The sequence below is a fragment of the Cherax quadricarinatus genome, chromosome 31, assembly GCF_038502225.1.
Source record: "Cherax quadricarinatus isolate ZL_2023a chromosome 31, ASM3850222v1, whole genome shotgun sequence".
Classification (NCBI taxonomy): Eukaryota; Metazoa; Arthropoda; class Malacostraca; order Decapoda; family Parastacidae; genus Cherax; species Cherax quadricarinatus.
In genome coordinates, this window is record NC_091322.1 from 28875221 (window position 1) to 28893675 (window position 18455).

At 43.1% G+C, this 18455-nt stretch overlaps 1 long non-coding RNA gene across 1 annotated transcript in view; it reads right to left on the reverse strand.

Moving 5' to 3' along the window:
- Window positions 1-18228, reverse strand: part of LOC138853478 (uncharacterized) — a 31147-nt gene extending 12919 nt beyond the window's left edge. The window contains exon 1 of the long non-coding RNA XR_011392664.1: window positions 18081-18228. This is a non-coding gene — a long non-coding RNA (uncharacterized lncRNA). The remainder of the gene's footprint in view (window positions 1-18080) is intronic.
- Window positions 18229-18455: the final 227 nt, after the last annotated feature.

The following is an 18455-nucleotide window of genomic DNA, read 5'->3' on the forward strand; positions in this document are numbered from 1 at the left end:
ATTCATATTCTCTTTTCTCCTTCCATAACTGATCATTTAACATTACTGCTACCCCTTCCTTTGCTCTAACTCTCTCAGATACTCCAGATTTAATCCCATTTATTTCCCCCCACTGAAACTCTCCTACCCCCTTCAGCTTTGTTTCGCTTAGGGCCAGGACATCCAACTTCTTTTCATTCATAACATCAGCAATCATCTGTTTCTTGTCATCCGCACTACATCCACGCACATTTAAGCAACCCAGTTTTATAAAGTTTTTCTTCTTCTCTTTTTTAGTAATTGTATACAGGAGAAGGGGTTACTAGCCCATTGCTCCCGGCATTTTAGTCGCCTCATTCGACACGCATGGCTTACGGAGGAAAGATTCTTTTCCACTTCCCCATGGACAATAGAAGAAATAAAAAAGAACAAGAGCTATTTAGAAAAAGGAGAAAAACCTAGATGTATGTATATATATATATGCATGTGCGTGTCTGTGAAGTGTGACCAAAGTGTAAGTAGGAGTAGCAAGATATCCCTGTTATCTTAGCGTGTTTATGAGACAGAAAAAGAAACCAGCAATCCTACCATCATGCAAAACAGTTACAGGTTTTTGTTTCACAGTCATCTGGCAGGACGGTAGTACTTCCCTGGGTGGTTGCTGTCTACCAGCCTGTCAATCACAAAATATAACCAGGTATACGCCAAGTATAGCTGGTGGTGTGTATGTTGTTAGGGGTGGGTGTGGGTGGGAGGTAGGGAGGGACATGGAGGGTTGGAGTGGAAGCATGTGGCGAGGCTGGAAGGCTGGAGGGGGTGGGAGAAGGATGGGACAGGGATGGGAGAGGAGGAAGAAGTGAGGGAGAGAGCATAGGCGGAGGAAGTAAGGGGGAGGAAGGATGGGCGAGAAGTAGGGGGGACGATGGGAGGAAATATGAGTGATGATTGGAGGGGAGGGAAGGGGTGGGGAGGAAGGAGGGACGGCGAAGGAAGGGGCGGGGGAGGGAGGAGGGGCGGGGGTGAAAGGAGGGGCGGGGGAGGAAGGATGGGCGGGGGAGGAAGAAGGGGCGGGGGAGGAAGGAGGGGCGGGGGAGGAAGGAGGGGCGGGGGAGGAAGGATGGGCGGGGGAGGAAGGAGGGGCGGGGAAGGAAGGAGGGGCGGGGGAGGAAGGAGGGGCGGGGGAGGGAGGGGAGTGAGAGGAAGGAGGGGCCGGGGATGAAGGATGGGCGGGGGAGGAAGGATGGGCGGGGGAGGAAGGATGGGCGGGGAAGGAAGGAGGGGGGAGGAAGGAGAGGGGTGGAAGGGGCGGGAAAAGGAGGGTCCGGGGGTAGGGAATGGGAGGGGGAGAGGAAACATTCTCCAACATAACGGAAAAATTACCAGCACTATTGTTCGTTCGTCGGTACTAGGCTAGATGTCGCACTCATGTTATTCCTTGAAGTCTAGTTTGTGTGTAACTCCAGTAAGCTTACTTCAAGACCAGTGAGACAGTTCTAATACCCAAAACAACCTTCAGTATCTCTCTCAGTGAAAAAAAAAAAAACAGAATAATGACATTAGGCAGGCGTGCGTAATCTGGTGTTAAGCCTATACAAAATATCAAAATCTTGTACGAGTTTTACCACATGACTTTGTCTAACGAGGCGCTGAGAGCTCTTCTGATTCAAAGTATAATTAAGCTTTAAACATCCTTGATAAATCACCTACCTGGAGATAGAAAAAATCTACTTACTTTGAGCCACCATATTATTATTATAATCAAAAGAAGCGCTAAACTGCAAGGGATGGTCAACTGACAGGTTCAATCTTAGCATACCTCTCATTTTGACTCCAAGTATTGAAGAATTGAGACACTTATGCAACATATGGGAATCTTTATTGACGAAACGTTTCGCCACACATTGGCTTCATTAGTCCAATACAAATCATAAGGTTGTAAGGAGAGGAATTTGAGGTAATCAGTCCCTCAGCCTGGAGTCGATGTGTTCAGTCCATCAATCTTAGTGCAAAGGTTGTCCAACCTTAGGACGAAGACCTACTTCGACTAGTGGATGGTACCACTATGACCCCGCCGCCTCCTGCTTCGTCTCGCCTGACTAGCTGGAGTCTACCTACCTGGAGGTCATTCCGGGGATCAACGCCCCCGCGGCCCGGTCCACGACCATGCCTCCCGGTGGATCAGGGCCTGATCAGCGAGGCTGTTACTGCTGGCCGCACGCAATCCAACGTACGAACCACAGCCCGGCTGATCCGGCACCGTCTTTAGGTATCTATCCAGCTCCCTCTTGAAGACAACCAGGGGTCTTCCCATAATGCCCCTTATTGCTGGTGGGAGGCTGTTGAACAGTCTTGGGCCCCAGACACTTATTGCGTTTTCTCTTAGTGTACCAGTGACGCCCCTACTTTTCAGTGGGGGTATGTTGCATCGTCTGCCAAGTCTTTTGCTTTCATATGGAGTGATTGCTGTGTGCATATGAGGGACCAGTCCCTCCAGAATCTTCCAGGTGTAGATTATGATACATATCCCGCCTCCGCTCTAGTGAGTACAAGTCAAGTGCTTCCAGGCGCTCCCAGTAGTTAAGGTGTTTGATGGAACTTATATGTGCAGTGAAGGTTCTCTGTACATTCTCTAGTTCTGCAATTTCACCTGCCTTGCATGGGGATGTTAATGTACAGCAGTATTCCAGCCTAGAGAGAATAAGTGATTTAAAAAGGATCATCATTGGCTTAGCATCTCTTGTCTTGAATGTTCTCAGTATCCATCCTATCAGTTTCCTAGCAGATGTGACAGCGGCATTGTGGTGGTCCTTGTAGGTGAGGTCTTCGGACATTACCACACCCAGGTCCTTCACATTACTTTTCCACTCTATTGTGTGATTGGAGTTTGTAGTATACTCAGTCCTAGTTATTATTTCCTCCAGTTTTCCATAACGGAGTAGTTGGAATTTGTCTTCATTGAACATCATATTGTTATCTGTTGCCCATTGGAAAACTTGGTATATATCTTCTTGGAGCTTTGCCGTGTCCTCAGTGGATGATACTCATGCCGATCCTAGTATCGTCTGCAAAAGATGATACAGTGCTGTGGTTTACATCTCTGTCTATGTCTGATATGAGAATAAGGAACAGGATAAGTGCGAGTACTGTGCCGTGTGGGACAGAGCTCTTCACTATGGCAGCATCTGATTTAACTCTGTTTACCACTACTCTTTGTGTGCGATTGGTTAGAAAGTTGAAGATCCATCTGCCTACTTTGCCGGTTATCCCTTTAGCACGCATTTTGTGTGCTATTACACCATGGTCGCACTTGTCAAAGGCTTTTGCAAAGTCTGTGTATACTACATCCACATTCCGTTTGTTTTCCAGTGCATCTAGGACCATATCATAGTGGTCAAGCAGTTGCGAAAGGCAGGAGCGACCTGTTCTGAAACCATGTTGCCCTGGGTTGTGCAATTTTTGGGAGTCCAGGTGGTTTGCTAGCCTGCTTCTTAGAACTCTTTCAAAGATTTTTATATGGGACGTTAAAGCTATTGGTCTATAGTTCTTAGCTACTGCTTTGCTGCCACCTTTATGGAGTGGGGCTATATCCGTTGTTTTTAGTGACTGTGGAATCTCGCCTGTGTCTAAGCTCCTTCTCCATAGCATACTTAGGGCCCGTGAGAGGGGTTTCTTGCAGTTCTTAAAGAACACCGAGTTCCACGAGTCTGGGTCTGGGGCTGAGTGCATGGGCATGTCGTCGATAGTATTCTCAGTCTAATGGAGTTATGGTTATGCCAGAAATTTGGAATACATTGGCAGGGTTTTGAGGCTCATTCATGAAAAAAATCGTTTGGATTGTCTATCTTTAGACTGATTAGTGGCTCGCTGAACACAGTCATATTGAGATTTCAGTATCTCACTCATTTCTTTGTTGTCATCTGTGTAGGATCAGTCTTGTCTGAGCAGGGGCCCTATACTAGAAGTGGTTTTTGCCTTGTTTTTGGCATATGAAAAAAAATATATCGAATTTCATTCAATTTCACTAATCGCTTTTAGCTCCTCTTGTCTCTTCTGGATCCTGTATGAGTCCTTTAACTCAATATTTTTCACTTCACTGGTTAGCGCTTCCTTCCGTGTATCAGATAATCTGGCATTCTTGAGGAGCTCAGTGATTCTTCATCTTCTCCTGTAGAGGGAGCGTCTCTCTCCATTTTACTTTTCTTTCTTCTTAGAGGAATATACCTTGAACATGCTTCAGCTACCAGGTTGATCTTTTCAAGGCATTGGTTAGGATCCACGTAATTTAAGATATCTTCCCAATATGTTTCATTTAGGGCATAGTTTACCTGATCCCAGATGATGTTTCTGTTTTAGTTGAATTTGGTAAAGGTACCCTCATAGCTGTATGCGTTTTGCTGATCAGAACTCCTGTGCATGTAAGTCTGGACTTCTATTAGACTGTCATCAGAATTTGTTGTTTTTGATATTGTTATGTTTCTTACCAGGTCCTCATTATTTGTGAAAATAAGGTCTAGTGTTCTCCAGTTCTGTTGGCTCCACAATCTGCTGACTTAGGGTGTGTTCATTGCAGAAATTCAGCAGCTCCTGTGCGAGTGACTTTTCATCTGAGCTACCCCCAGGGATTATTTCTGCTACATTATTTGCCATATTCTTCCATTTTGTATGTCTTAGATTGAAGTCACCAAGCAGCAAGATGTTTGGGGATGGGGCTGGAAAGTTTTCCAGACAGGAGTCAATTTTTGATAGTTGTTCTTTGAACTGCTGGGAAGTTGCATCTGGTGGCTTATATACAAGTTCAATTCCTTCGTGACTATGTATATGTAGTTTAAAGTTTCAGCTTATATGATAGAATACATATACATACGAGTACATAGAATGTAGGATACCCAGAATGTAAAAGATCTAAAAGGGCCTCGTAAAATTTTCTTGCATAAACGGACATCTCTGAAGATGTTTGTTTGGACTAAAGAACCTTTTGACTATTGTTCACTGGTTTTCGTGCTTGATTACTGCGACCTGCTTATATGATTACCTTGCATAGCTTAATTATAAGAAAGCAAAAGGTGGAACGATAATGTATTCATGGCCACGTATAAAACATTCATAAAGAACAATGACTGGTGACATGCGTTAGGTGTGTTTGAATAAGGTAACCACAAGGCATGTACACAGGCTGGGCCAGTGAGACAAGGTAACTACAGGACATGTAACACCGGTGATGCAGGTTGAATGAGTGGGTCAAGCTAACTACAGGACATGTAGCTCTGACAAGGGCTACCCAACAATGATAGAGACTCGTGTCTGACTGGTGATACACGAGAGACGTAGTAAGGAGCGGAAACTACTTAGCAGAAGACAAAGTAACATGGGCAGGGAGACCGGAAATGACGCAGTAGTACAGCCAACAGTTGCTAAATCTGCATTTATTAATGTAAACAATGTATAATGAATACATAATTTTATCAGGTACAGACGGAGAAAGGTGGGGAAAGGGTGAAGCGGGAGAAAAATGGAAAGGAGTGATGATGGAGTGAGGGGAACCCCTCAAGGGAGGTTCCTTGACGCTGGTGGGGGGCTCTTGATCTAGGGAATTGGGTCTGTGATCCAGTTCCCTGAATTGAGCCTGAATGCCTTCCATCCCACCCCCCGACATGCGCTGTATAATCCTACGGGTTTAGCGCTCCCCCATGATTATAATAATAATAATGGAGTGTGGGAAGGACGGAAGAGATGAAGAACTAACAAGGAAAGGAGTAGAATGAAGAGGGGAACGGGGGGGGGGAATAGGTGGATTGGAAAGGAGCGAAGAATGGCAGAAAGGAATGGAGATGGGAAGGGAAGAAGTGAAGGAAACGGGGAGAATGGAGGGAACAGAGAAGGATGGAGGAGTGGAGGGAAAATAGGGAGTGGAAAGAGAAAAGCAAGGGACGGAAAGGAAGGTTGTTTATCGAACAAAGCTAGGAATACTCGCAGTGTTCTGCTACTTCTATTGTAAATATTTCAATTCCAGAAACAAAAGCTAGCTGTTTTCCCTGTCACATTCCTTCACAAAGAATGAAATAATAATACATGTCAGCCTGAAATGAGAAACTTCAATAGTGCAACGAGGATATCATCAGGCATACTATTGTGTTCAGTAGCTATGAAGGCTTACAAGGTTTCTACCTGGAGGGCATTCCGGGGGATCAAAGCCCCCGCGGCCCGGTCCACGACCAGGCCTCCCGGTGGATCAGGGCCTGATCAACGAGGCTGTTACTGCTGGCCGCACGCAATCCAACGTACGAACCACAGCCCCACTGATCCGGCACCGACTTTAGGTATCTGTCCAGCTCCCTCTTGAAGACAACCAGGGGTCTTCCCATAATGCCCCTTATTGCTGGTGGGAGGCTGTTCAACAGTCTTGGGCCCCGGACACTTATTGTTTTCTCTCTTAGTGTACCAGTGACGCCCCTACTTTTCACTGGGGGTATGTTGCATCGCCTGCCAAGTCTTTTGCTTTCATAGGGAGTGATTGCTGTGTACATATTAGGGACCAGTCCCTCTAGAATCTTCCAGGTGTAGATTATGATATATCTCTCTCGCCTGCGCTCTAGTGAGTACAAGTCAAGCAAAGACACATTTACAGTTAGGCTGTAATTAACTCTCAGTCTCACATACGAGAAATGAAATCTATGAATCTATGACACAAATGATAAAATGGATAGAGATGAGGAAGGCAGTGAAACAGTAGGGAATTTTGTAATTATAATCATGGGGAGCGCTAAACCCGTAGGATTATACAGCACATGGGGGAGGGGATGGAAGGTGTTCAGGCTCAATTCAGGGAACCGGAGCACAGATCCAATTCCCTAGATCAAGAGCCCCCTCACCAGCGTCAAGGGGGCAGGGGAAGGGAATTACTCTCCATTTTGTGGCACCAATTATTGGGTGAACCTCCCCATTATATGGTGGATTAATGGATGAACCTCTCTTCTATGCATCACCAATCACTGAATGAGCCTACCCACTATGTGGCGCCAGGGCACGAGTCACTGAATCTTCATTATACAGCAGCAACCAATGGATGAGCCTCTTCACTATGTGATGCCAATCAGCCATGCAGTCATTAGGCTCTGCAGGTGTCTTAAGACGTGTAAGACACAATGCACTTTCTGACAAGACTACAAGCACTAGGAATCTCTGGCTCTGCTCTACACCTGAGTGACTACCTTCAAGGTAGGGTAGCTCTTAATGGAGCAGTGTAAGCTACTCAGTGGGTGCCAGCGTACCGTAATTGGTGTATTACTATGGAATGTTTACTTCGGGAACCTTCTGTTGCCTATGCATATGACTGCACTCTAATATTTACTCATACAAGAAAGGAAAAAGCCAGCTGCCCTGATGCACAACAATTAGCAGCTTGCAGCTAGTGTTGCATTATTATAATTTGTTATATTATTCCCTTCCCAGGAACCTTGGCTAAGTGGTATGTAAAGTACTAGCAACTGTATAGCCCCCATACACTCTTTATTAGTAATAAATAATTATCTTTCCACATATAATGGTTCATTTTCCGCAGTACAATTTCCCTGGTAGTTTTTGTACAAGTGAAGCTGAATGGTGGAAAATGTTTTATGGAGAGGTGAAAAGGAAAATTGCACCTCCTGATATTACATTAGTTCCTTTAGTTTCTCCTCACAGTGCATCCATCACCTTCAGCTCTGAAACTAGTCTAGTTGCAAACTTTTAGACTTTTTCAAGTTTGTGAACGTACTTCCTATGATAGGGCTCCACTCTGGCACTGCATATTGTAAGAACCCATACATACGTTGTATTCAGAGTTCTAAAAAATTCTTTAATGAGGTTCCTGAAGACTATTCCTAGATTAGCATGTTTTGTAAATACCGTAACAATGACCAGAGCCCTGGTAAAGTGGGGAAGAAGTATAAGGAAGGACTGAAATGGGTTAAGGGATGGAGAAGAGGAGAGGGCGCAAAGGCAAGTGACCCAACCACATTGGATTTTTACTTGACAGTGTGTGTGTGCACTCACTCACCTAGTTGTGGTTGCAGGGGTCGATTCACAGCTCCTGGCCCCGCCTCTTCACTGATTGCTGCTAGGTCCCCTCTCTCCCTGCTCCATGAGCTTATCAAACCTCGTCTTAAAACTATGTATGGTTCCTGCCTCCACTACCTCACTTTCTAGGCTATTCCACTGCCTGACAACTCTGAGTGAAAAAATACTTCCCAACCTCCCTTTGACTCATCTGAGTCTTCAACTTCCAATTGTGACCCCTTGTTTGTGTGTCACATCTCTGGAACATCCTGTCTTTGTCCACCTTGTCTAGTCCGCGCAGTATTTTATATGTTGTTATCATGTCTCCCCTGACCCTCCTGTTCTCTAGTGTCGTCAGGCCGATTTCCCTCAATCTTTCTTCGTGTGTGTGTGTGTGTGTGTGTGTGTGTGTGTGTGTGTGTGTGTGTGTGTGTGTGTGTGTGTGTGAAATACATTTTTTCGTGCTCATGAAGTTTAAGGAGGGAGCATACCGCACTGCCCAGCACAGGCACACGTGTACACAGGAAAGGTGTTAACACGCATGCCAGTGCATTAGGCATGCATTTTTTTTTTCCATGAAGCTGAGTTCTTGGAAACTTATCGAATTTACACAGTTGTACTCCAGCAACTGGTTCGAAGCGATATCTACCCTTGGATCCTTTCCTTTCGTCAACTTTCGTTGTTTCCCAGTCTTTAATCCGTCTCCGTTGTACCCTGTCCTTTCCTGGCATTTATGACCTTACACTTGGTCAAACTAAACTCTAGCAACCATCCTCTGCTTTTAATTGGGGACATTCTGCACCGTCTGATGAACTCTTGCTTCTGTTGGAGTGATTTCGGTGCAGATTTGAGACCAGTTCCTCAAAAAAATTTCAAGTGTAAATTATAATACACCTTTCTCACCAATAATTCATTCCTAAGAGTAAAGATCAAGGGATCTCAAGCGTTCCCACTAATTTAGGCGTCTGAATTTATATGGGAAGCGAACATTCTCTGTACATTCTCCAACTCTGCAGTTTCACCTGCCGTAGAAGGGATTGTTAGTGTCCAACAATATTCCAGGCTAGAGAGAACATACGATTTAAAGAATATCAGTGACTTGGCATCTCTCTGTCTTGAAGGTTCTAATTATCCAGCCTGTCATTTTCCTTGTGGGTGTGATAATACTCGTGATCCTTGAATGTGAAATCTGAATTTATCATTCCCAAGTCCCTCCAATAATATTCCATTCTATTAAGTGGTTTGAGTTTGTTTTATATTTCGTTCCAGCTTTACTGAACGTCATATATAGTTTTATGTGGCTCACTAGAAAACTTGGTTTATTTTAGCTTGGAAGTTGTGTCCTCAATGGACGCCACTTTGGGTAAATTGAGGTATGTATGTCTTGTTAACTTAGTTTATATTTTGAATAAAATTATTTAACGTTTGTCTCAGTGTCAGAAATGGTTATACACAAGGGCAAAAATAGCAGGAGGCATCTCCCTCAAGTTACAAGTCCCGGGAGAACAATTATGAGCTCAACCTCACAATACACATCGCACATCTTCACGCTAAGCTATTCACGTCTTTATTAACTTGTTCTCTATAAATAAGTAGTGACAACATATACAAGAAATTTTTGTCATTAAAAATATATCGGGAAGATTTTATTACCTTGGATCTCCTTACAATTAAATTCATCCGTAACAATACATCAAAAAGGTACACAATGTCTAGCACAATAACACAATACAGTGACGGTGTTATGAAAAGTAATAACAAATAGTAGCAACCATCACAGAAAAGCAATACAGTCTTAGCGACACTGTACTGCGAACTGGTCTATTATACAATATAGTTTGTCATTATTTTGGATTTTTTTTTTAAGTGAAAATGCAGGTTCCCCTCAGACATTACAGATGTCTGATTGGCCTTAAAGCTAGCCTACCCAACCTTAGATACACATACAAACTGAACTCAGAGTAAAAACGTGTGAACGCGACGTTTAGCATAGTAAAACAAAAATTAAGGCAACACCCTAGTAGCGGCAATATTGTCCGTTATGTAGAATGGCTTCCCTTGCTCCCTTACCCCAGCAACGCTTATACGTCACTACAAACACAAAAGATACACTCATAGCGTGGTACCACTTAAAATAAATAAACCACACACACATTGAATATATATATATATATATATATATATATATATATATATATATATATATATATATATATATATATATATATATATATACACACACACACATACATACACGGTTCAGAGTGACCCAGTAGCGACCAGTGAAGAGGCGGGGCCAGGAGCTAGGAATCGACCCCTGCAACCTCAACTGGGTGAGTACAACTAGGTGAGTACATACATACATACATACACACATGCACATGCACTTTAAAGTTTACTTTAATCCAATTTCAGGGATTGAAGCATCCTTGAATTGCAGCCATAATGAACCTCGTAAAATCAGTTATATTTAAATATTACAAACTACGTATAACCGCAAGATACATACCTGGAAATCTTAAAATAAGCACTCTGGAATCTTGTGGTGAACTAAAGCTTCCGGGATTCACAGCAACCTTACATTTTTTTACAGCTAGTCAGTAAACAACATTTTTACCAATATTGTTGTTTTAGTGTTAGTTATCCAGTTATTGCTTTTTATTTACTTACTCTTTCATTTACCTTAAAATGTTTATAAATTAGCTGAGAATTACATCACCATTGTGACTGATAAACATTTACAAACTATGTTGTATGGGTTATCTGCACCACAATGGTCTTTGCGTTTGCGGGAGCGATAGTTTCCAAACTTTGTGATCACCTCTCACCAACTTTGGCAATAAATGATAGAACGAAATGTTACATTCTCAATAATATTAAACTTTGTATATGCGAGACTAACTCATGAAAAACGATAAATTTGAGAGTCTAGAGTTTGAGGAGAGGTTGGCCAAGCAGCAGCCTTTCATGGCTTATGTAATTTCGTCTTATTATTAATATAAACAGAATCGTTATCTGTAGTAAATGATGTAAATCTTATATCTTTGATATTGTGTATGATATTCATGTTTATTAGGCCTTGCATTTACTATATGTACCCCAGTGAAAATGTCACTGGCTTTTTTTTAATTATTATAGTTTAAACTAAATTTACTAGCAATGTATGCCTAAATCAATGATATGTTTATTGCAACTATATAACTATAATAGTTAAAACCGTCTGTAAAAGCATATATAAATAACCATAATAAAGCTTATCTGACGGTATCTAAGGCCTAATTCAGGTTAGCGGCCGACCCCTGTGATATTTGTAATGTTAAACAATAGTACACGCTTGCCGGCGCACGTCTCTTATCTTACTGTGTCTGCCTGTCTTCCTTGCATATCTGATAGTACAGGTAAGTGTGCGAGTAGCAGACAAATGGAAGAAAGATACAACGAGAGTGACGTGTTGAGGCCACATTAAAGGAAGCTTGCACCAGGGTGAGAATATGGACAAAATAGACAACCTTCCACCACCTTCGAAATACATTTACGTATCCAGGCACAAGAATTACTTTCGTCTTTTTCCACCATCTCATCCACAGAACGTAGTACGTGTCATGATACGGAAAAATACAAAACTAAGTCATAATATTCATGGGAGGCATTAAACCCGTTAGAGTCTTACAGCGCCTGGGAAACTGGAGGAAATCAGGCTTAATCCTAGAAAAGTGTGGACAACTTTAATTCCTTCAAGTAACAACTCATCGCTCTTCCACTCCCCTTCAAGGAACAAATGGAAGCTATACAGGTATGGAGGGGAAGGGATGCTTTGCTTGTCAGGAAACAGGAGTGTTTCCTGACATGGGTCTTAGGAAAGAATCAAAATTTTCAGAATTACCATACCTTTTAATATACCAGTTGTCCTTTCAAAGGAAGTATAAAGTAAAGTTTGACGTAGCAGTTGTGACTGAGGATGCCCAGCTGCCAAACTGATAAGCATCACATGAGGTGCTGTTAACGGTCTAGATTACAGGTGATATATGTATATGTATGTATACATACATATATACATGTATTTTGACCGCGGGGTTCAAAGCAAGGCAGTAAGCAAATTTAAAGCGAGGCAGTAAATAAGTTGAAAATGAGATAGTAGGTTAAAAGTAGGTGAGAAGAGTAGCAGGGACGGATGTGATTAAGACTGAAAGCATGTAAATATAAAGTACTGGAGTGGTTAATGTATCTGAAGTGTACGAAAAAATAGTAGGTACCCAAGGATTGGCAGGAAGCATGCAGAGTTCCGTTCTGGAGATTATCTGGTAAAACAACGCTTATTTTTGTCATATATATCCACAATAGTCCGTCTCATTCGGGTAGGGGAGAATTCTTATCTCATTTTGATTAAAAAAATAAGTTCTGAGCAACATGTTAGATTCTGGCTGGTACTGTTACGTGTCGATCAGGGGTTTGTGTGGAAGCAAAGGAAAATGAGCATATTTAGTTTACACATTTATAAATGTATTTGGCGTACGAGTGGGTGGTTTTGTGAGCGACTTGGGTAGTGTTGTAAATATTTGGAAGATGTGGTAAGTTATTAAAAGTAAACAGTCTTACGCGATGTCAAATTGGAGATTCAATGTATTCAAAGGATTACAAGAGGCGAAAGCTAAGTGTGCATTGTCGAGGTATGGGCTTAAAAGATAATTAATCTAACATGAAAGGGAGTTGGTCCAGATGCTGTTTACTGATTACCTGGAGAGGGTTTCGGGGGTCAACGCCCCCGCGGCTCGGTCTGAGACCAAGCCTCACGATGGATCAGGGCCTGATCAACCAGGCTGTTACTATTGGCCGCACGCAAGCTGGCGTATGAACCACAGCCCGGTTGGTCAGGTACTGACTTTAGGTGCCTATCCAGTGCCTTCTTAAAGACAGCCAGGGGTCTATTGGTAATCCCCTTTATGTAGGCTGGGAGGCACTTCAACAGTCTTGAACCCCGGACACTCATTGTGTTGCCTCTCAATGTACTCGTTGCGCCCCTGCTTTTCATTGGGGGAATGTTGCATCTCCTGTCGAGTCTTTTGCTTTCATAAGGAGTGATTTTCGCGTGCAGGTTTGGTACCAATCCCTCCAGGACTTTCCAAGTGTGTATTATCATGTATCTCTTTCGCCTGCATTCGAGGGAATACCGATCAAGGACCTTCAACCGTTCCCAGTAATTTAGGTACCTTATCGTCTTATATGTGCCGTGAAAGTTCTTGTACACTCTCCAGGCCTGCAATGTCGCCAGCCTTGAAGGGGACCGTTAGTGTACAGCAGTATTCCAGCCTAGAGAGCACAAGCGATTTGAAGAGAATCATCATGGGCTTGGCGTCCCTAATTTTGAAGGTTCTCGTTATCCATCCTATCATTTTCCTAGCAGATGAGGTAGAGATCCTCTGGCATTATCACTCCCAGGTCCTTCACATTACTTTTCCGCTCTATTGTATGGTTAGAATTTGTCCTATACCCTAATACATTTTTAATTTCCTCAAGTTTCCCAAATCTGAGTAGTTGAAATTTCTCCTCGTTGAACTTCATATTGTTTTGAGAGGCCCATTCGAAGATTTGGTTGATGTCCGCTTGGAGTCTCGCGGTGTCTTCGATGGAAGTCACTGCCATGGTAATCCGGGTGTCATCCGCAAAGGAAGACATGAAGCTATGACTTACATCTCTATGTCAGAAATGAGGATGAGGAATAGAATGGGAGCGACTACTGTGCCTTGTGGAACAGAACTTTTTACCGTGGCTGCCTGGGACTTTACTCTGTTTACTATTACTCTTTGTGTTCTATTTGTCAGGAAGTTATAGATCCATCTACCAAATCTTTTGGGAAGTTCATAGATTGCGGGTGAATGAAATTGTTGGTGTAAAAAAAAAAAAGTAGGTGAACACAGATAAGAGCAACATAATGAGAGTAAGAGGTCTAGGAGGTGAGAGATGGAGAGGAGTAAAGAGGATATGCCCGAAAAGCATTGCATAACCAGGGGCTTTTCTATGCAAATTATTGTAAAACATTGTTAATACAATATCTGCCAACCCATGTATCTTCATGGTTTGTTTTTAGATACTTAGGAGTGGATGTGTCGGCAGATGAATATGTGAAACATAAGATGGATCACAGAATAGGCGAAGGAAAACAAGAGTATCTCGGGATATGAAAGAAAATGGTCAGTGGACGCAAAATGAGAAATGTACAATGGCAGTGTACCAACACTTCTTATACGAGTACAAGACATGCATGGCAGGGTCTTTGGACTTTGCAAGAAGGAGGCGACCGAAGGCAAAGGAAATGTCATGTTTGAAATGCATTGCTGTGAATATTATGCAGACAATAAGGATTGGAGAAATCTGAATAAGGTGGTGGTGTAAAATGTATATACCAAAAAAGCAATAGGGGTTGCTGACGTTCAATGAATGGTTGCAGTGTAATCAAGATAACATCTATTAAAGGAAAAAGTGAAAATTGAAAAAATGAATTCTGTGGTTCTTGAGATCTGCTCAAGACACATTCCATTAAGAAAGAAAAGATGTAAACTAGAGAGAGAGACGTTCCCTATACAGATGAAGGTGAAGTTACAGAGCTGCTGAGTGGGGTCAATATATCTGAAATACGAAGGGAAGCACTAGCCAATGAAATTACAAATATTGAACTTAAGCTGAAGGAATCTTATAGGATACAAGAATCACAGGAAGAACTAAAAGCCATAAAGGAAATAGGAAAATAAAAATGCTTCTTCTCTTATGCCAAATCTAAGGAAAAAACAACATCCAGTATTGGGCCCCTGCTTAGGCGGGATGGGACATACACAGATGATAGCCAAGAAATGAGCGAGATACTAAAGTCCCAATATGAATCAGTGTTCAGCGAGCCACTGCCCACTCTTAGGGTCGACAATCCAAATGAATTCTTTATGAACGAAACTCAAAATTTGGTCATCTCAAAAATCTCGGATATTATTCTAACTCCACAAGACTCTGAAGAGGCAATTAATGACATGCCCATGCACTCTGCCCCAGGCCCAGACTCGTGGAACTCCGTGTTCATCAATAATTGCAAGAAGTCCCTATCGCGTGCCTTCAGCATTTTATGGAGCATGGACACAGGGGTCATCCCACACACACACTAAAAACAACAGACATATCCCCACTCCACAAAGGTGGCAGTAAAGCAATTGTAAAGAACTACAGACCGATAGCACTAACATCCCATATCATAAAAATCTCTAAGAGGGTTCTAAGATGCAAGATAGCCATCCATCTAGATACCCATCAATTACACAACCCAGGGCAACACGGGTTTAGAGCAGGTCGCTCCTGCCTGTCCCAGATACTGGACCACTATGACAAGGTCCTGGATGCTGTAGAGGATAAACAAAATACAGATGTAGCATACACAGACTTTGCAAAAGCTTTCGACAAGTGTGACCATGGTGTAATAGCATACAAAATGCAGGATTAAGGAATAACGGGAAAAGTTGGTAGAGGGATCTACAACTTCCTGACAAATAGAACACAAAGAGTAATAGTAAACAAAGTCCCAGGCAGCTACGGTAAAAAGCTGTTCCACAAGGCACAGTACTCGCTCCCATTCTATTCTTCATCCTCATTTCTGACATAGACAGAGATGTAAGTCATAGCTCCGTGTCTTCCTTTGCGGATGACACCCGGATCACCACAGCAGTGACCTCCATCAAAGAAACCGCGAGATTCCAAGCGGACATCAATCAAGTCTTCGAATGGGCTACTCAAAACGATATGAAGTTCAACGAGGAGAAATTTCAACTACTCAGATATGGAAAACTTGAAGAAATTAAAAATGTCAGGGTATACCACACATTCTAACCATACAATAGAGCGGAAAAGTAATGTGAAGGACCTTGGAGTGATAATGTCAGAGGATCTCGCCTTCAAAGACCACAACAATGTATCTACCTCATCCGCTAGGAAAATGATAGGATGGATAATGAGAACCTTCAAAACTAGGGACGCCAAACCCATGATGATTCTCTTCAAATCGCTTGTGCTCTCTAGGCAGGAATACTGCTGTACACTAACGGCCCCCTTCAAGGCTGGCGACATTGCAGACCTGGAGAGTGTACAAAGAACTTTCACGACACACACACAAGTGCGATAAGGTACTTAAACTACTGGGAACGGCTGAAGGTCCTTGATCTGTATTCCCTCGAACGCAGGCGAGATACATGATAATATACACTTGGAAGGTCCTGGAGGGATTGGTACCAAACCTGCACACGAAAATCACTCCATATGAAAGCAAAAGACTCGGCAGGAGATGCAACATTCCCCCGATGAAAAGCAGGGCCGCCACAAGTACACAGAGACAACACAGTAAGTGTCCGGGGACCAAGACTGTTCAATTGCCTCCCAGCATACATAAAGGGGATTACCAATAGACCCCTGGCTGTCAGTACCTGACCAACCGGGCTGGGGTTCGTACGTCAGCTTGCATGCGGCCAGCAGTAACAGCCTGGTTGATCAGAGCCTGATCCACCGAGACCTGATCTCAGACCGGGCCGCGGGGGCGTTGATCCCCGAAACCCTCTCCAGGTAAACTCTAGCCAGGCTCCAACTTTCGAGATGTGCTCTTGTGGAAAGACAACTTTCTTTGGTTTGATAGAAAGAGGCTGACATGTTAAAGCGCATATCAATATATAATACATTAAAAAGCCATATCTCGTTCAGAAAAACATTCCCCAATAAAAGTTGTCTTCCCTGTACTTCAAGACTGTTGCTGCCGTGTATCAGCCATCTGGTCCGTCTATCCAGCAGCCAGGTCAGCTGTCTACCAGCCATCTGGCCTGTATGCTAACTATATCTATTTCGGTCGCTGTGCGATCCAACAATACTGCATAACCTAGGCACTCCAATGCATGCGACTGGAATAGTGCAGTGTGGCATAAGTTTCTAATGTCATTATAGATTTGAAGACTTTTTACGAATACAGTGAACTGAATTTTAACTAATACCTCAATTTCTTTAGTGAAAATGACAAAAACGGATCTACACAGTCCAAAACTAATTCAAATCTTTCACTAAGAAACATTAGCTTTGAAAGTTTAAAGCCAATCTAAAAAGACGTTACCTTGTCATCTGACAGAGTTCAATATCACTGAACATACCAGCACTTAAAGTCTGAAGGTGTTCATAAGTTGCAGTGTCAAGTTTTCCACACTCAAGTTTTGAAAGTAATAGAGTAAGAAAGACATTCGCAGATTATCACATGGAAACCCACATTTTCATTTCTCCCAATTTCATGAAAAATCACAATTTGGAGCCTATTCAAGCCAAAATCAATCCAACTTTTTCAAGTAGGATACACCGGCGTTTGAGGTTTAGAGCTGAACTGAAGAGATTCTCCAGTTATTTCGTGGAAACTGATTTATCAGGCAACCAGTCCAGCTGTCTATCAGGCAGACAAGCCAGATGTGTCTGGCAGTCAGGTCAGCAGTCATAGACCAGCTATCAGGCCCCAGTGCCAGCTGACTCTCTGACAGCCAGTCTAGCAGTCTATCAGAAAGATAGGCCAGGTGTTTATCAGGAAGCCATCACATCCACTTGCTGGTTCTGTCATCTTACACACCAGGCTGGGACAGGAGGGGGGGGGGACAGTCCCACAATTAAGGGTAACCAACGGCACACATTTCCACCTGCAAAATATGCCTTTGTGGCATCGTTATAAAGCCAGAACCCAGCAGATGGTACTATGACCACCTGGCTGCAGCCAGGTGTGTAGTGGAGGCAGGTGTGAAGTGTATAGGTAGATAGAATGGACAGTCAGGGAGACCCTGTCCTGACGACTAGCAGGGTCGTTCACCTCTTCTATCTCTCTTTCCCTGACATATACGCCACTGAGGACATGATGGTACTCCTGCTCACGTCACCCACGTGTACTCTGCCCTGCTGGCAGACATCACCGCCGAAAATTTTTGAAATATATGTACGTTGTGTAGCGTTGTTGCAAACGTTGGTGTAGCCTTAACAAGGAACCTCATACATGTTGCTGGCACCACCACCAGGCAGCCTACCTCATCCTTGGCTGCTCCGGTACACCCTACACCCTCGCCGCCACTATGTGTATCCAGTACTTGTGGGAGGGAATACTAAATCACAGTCAATCACAGATGTACCTCAAGAGAGGAGGACAACAACACACACACCTCCGACACCTCAGAGACAACTGGCGCTCATTGGTCCACTCACACACACCATCATCTCACTCATACCTACCACACACACTATTTATTATCATTTATTGCCACTCTAATACATTTCGACACGCTCTGTGCATCAGCGTATCTAGTCAAGGGTATGCAAAGCTAAGATACACATGTGTTTTTAGTAATAAACATGTGAGTGTACGAACAAGTAGGTTTTAAAGAGGAGTTGGCATCTGAGCAACA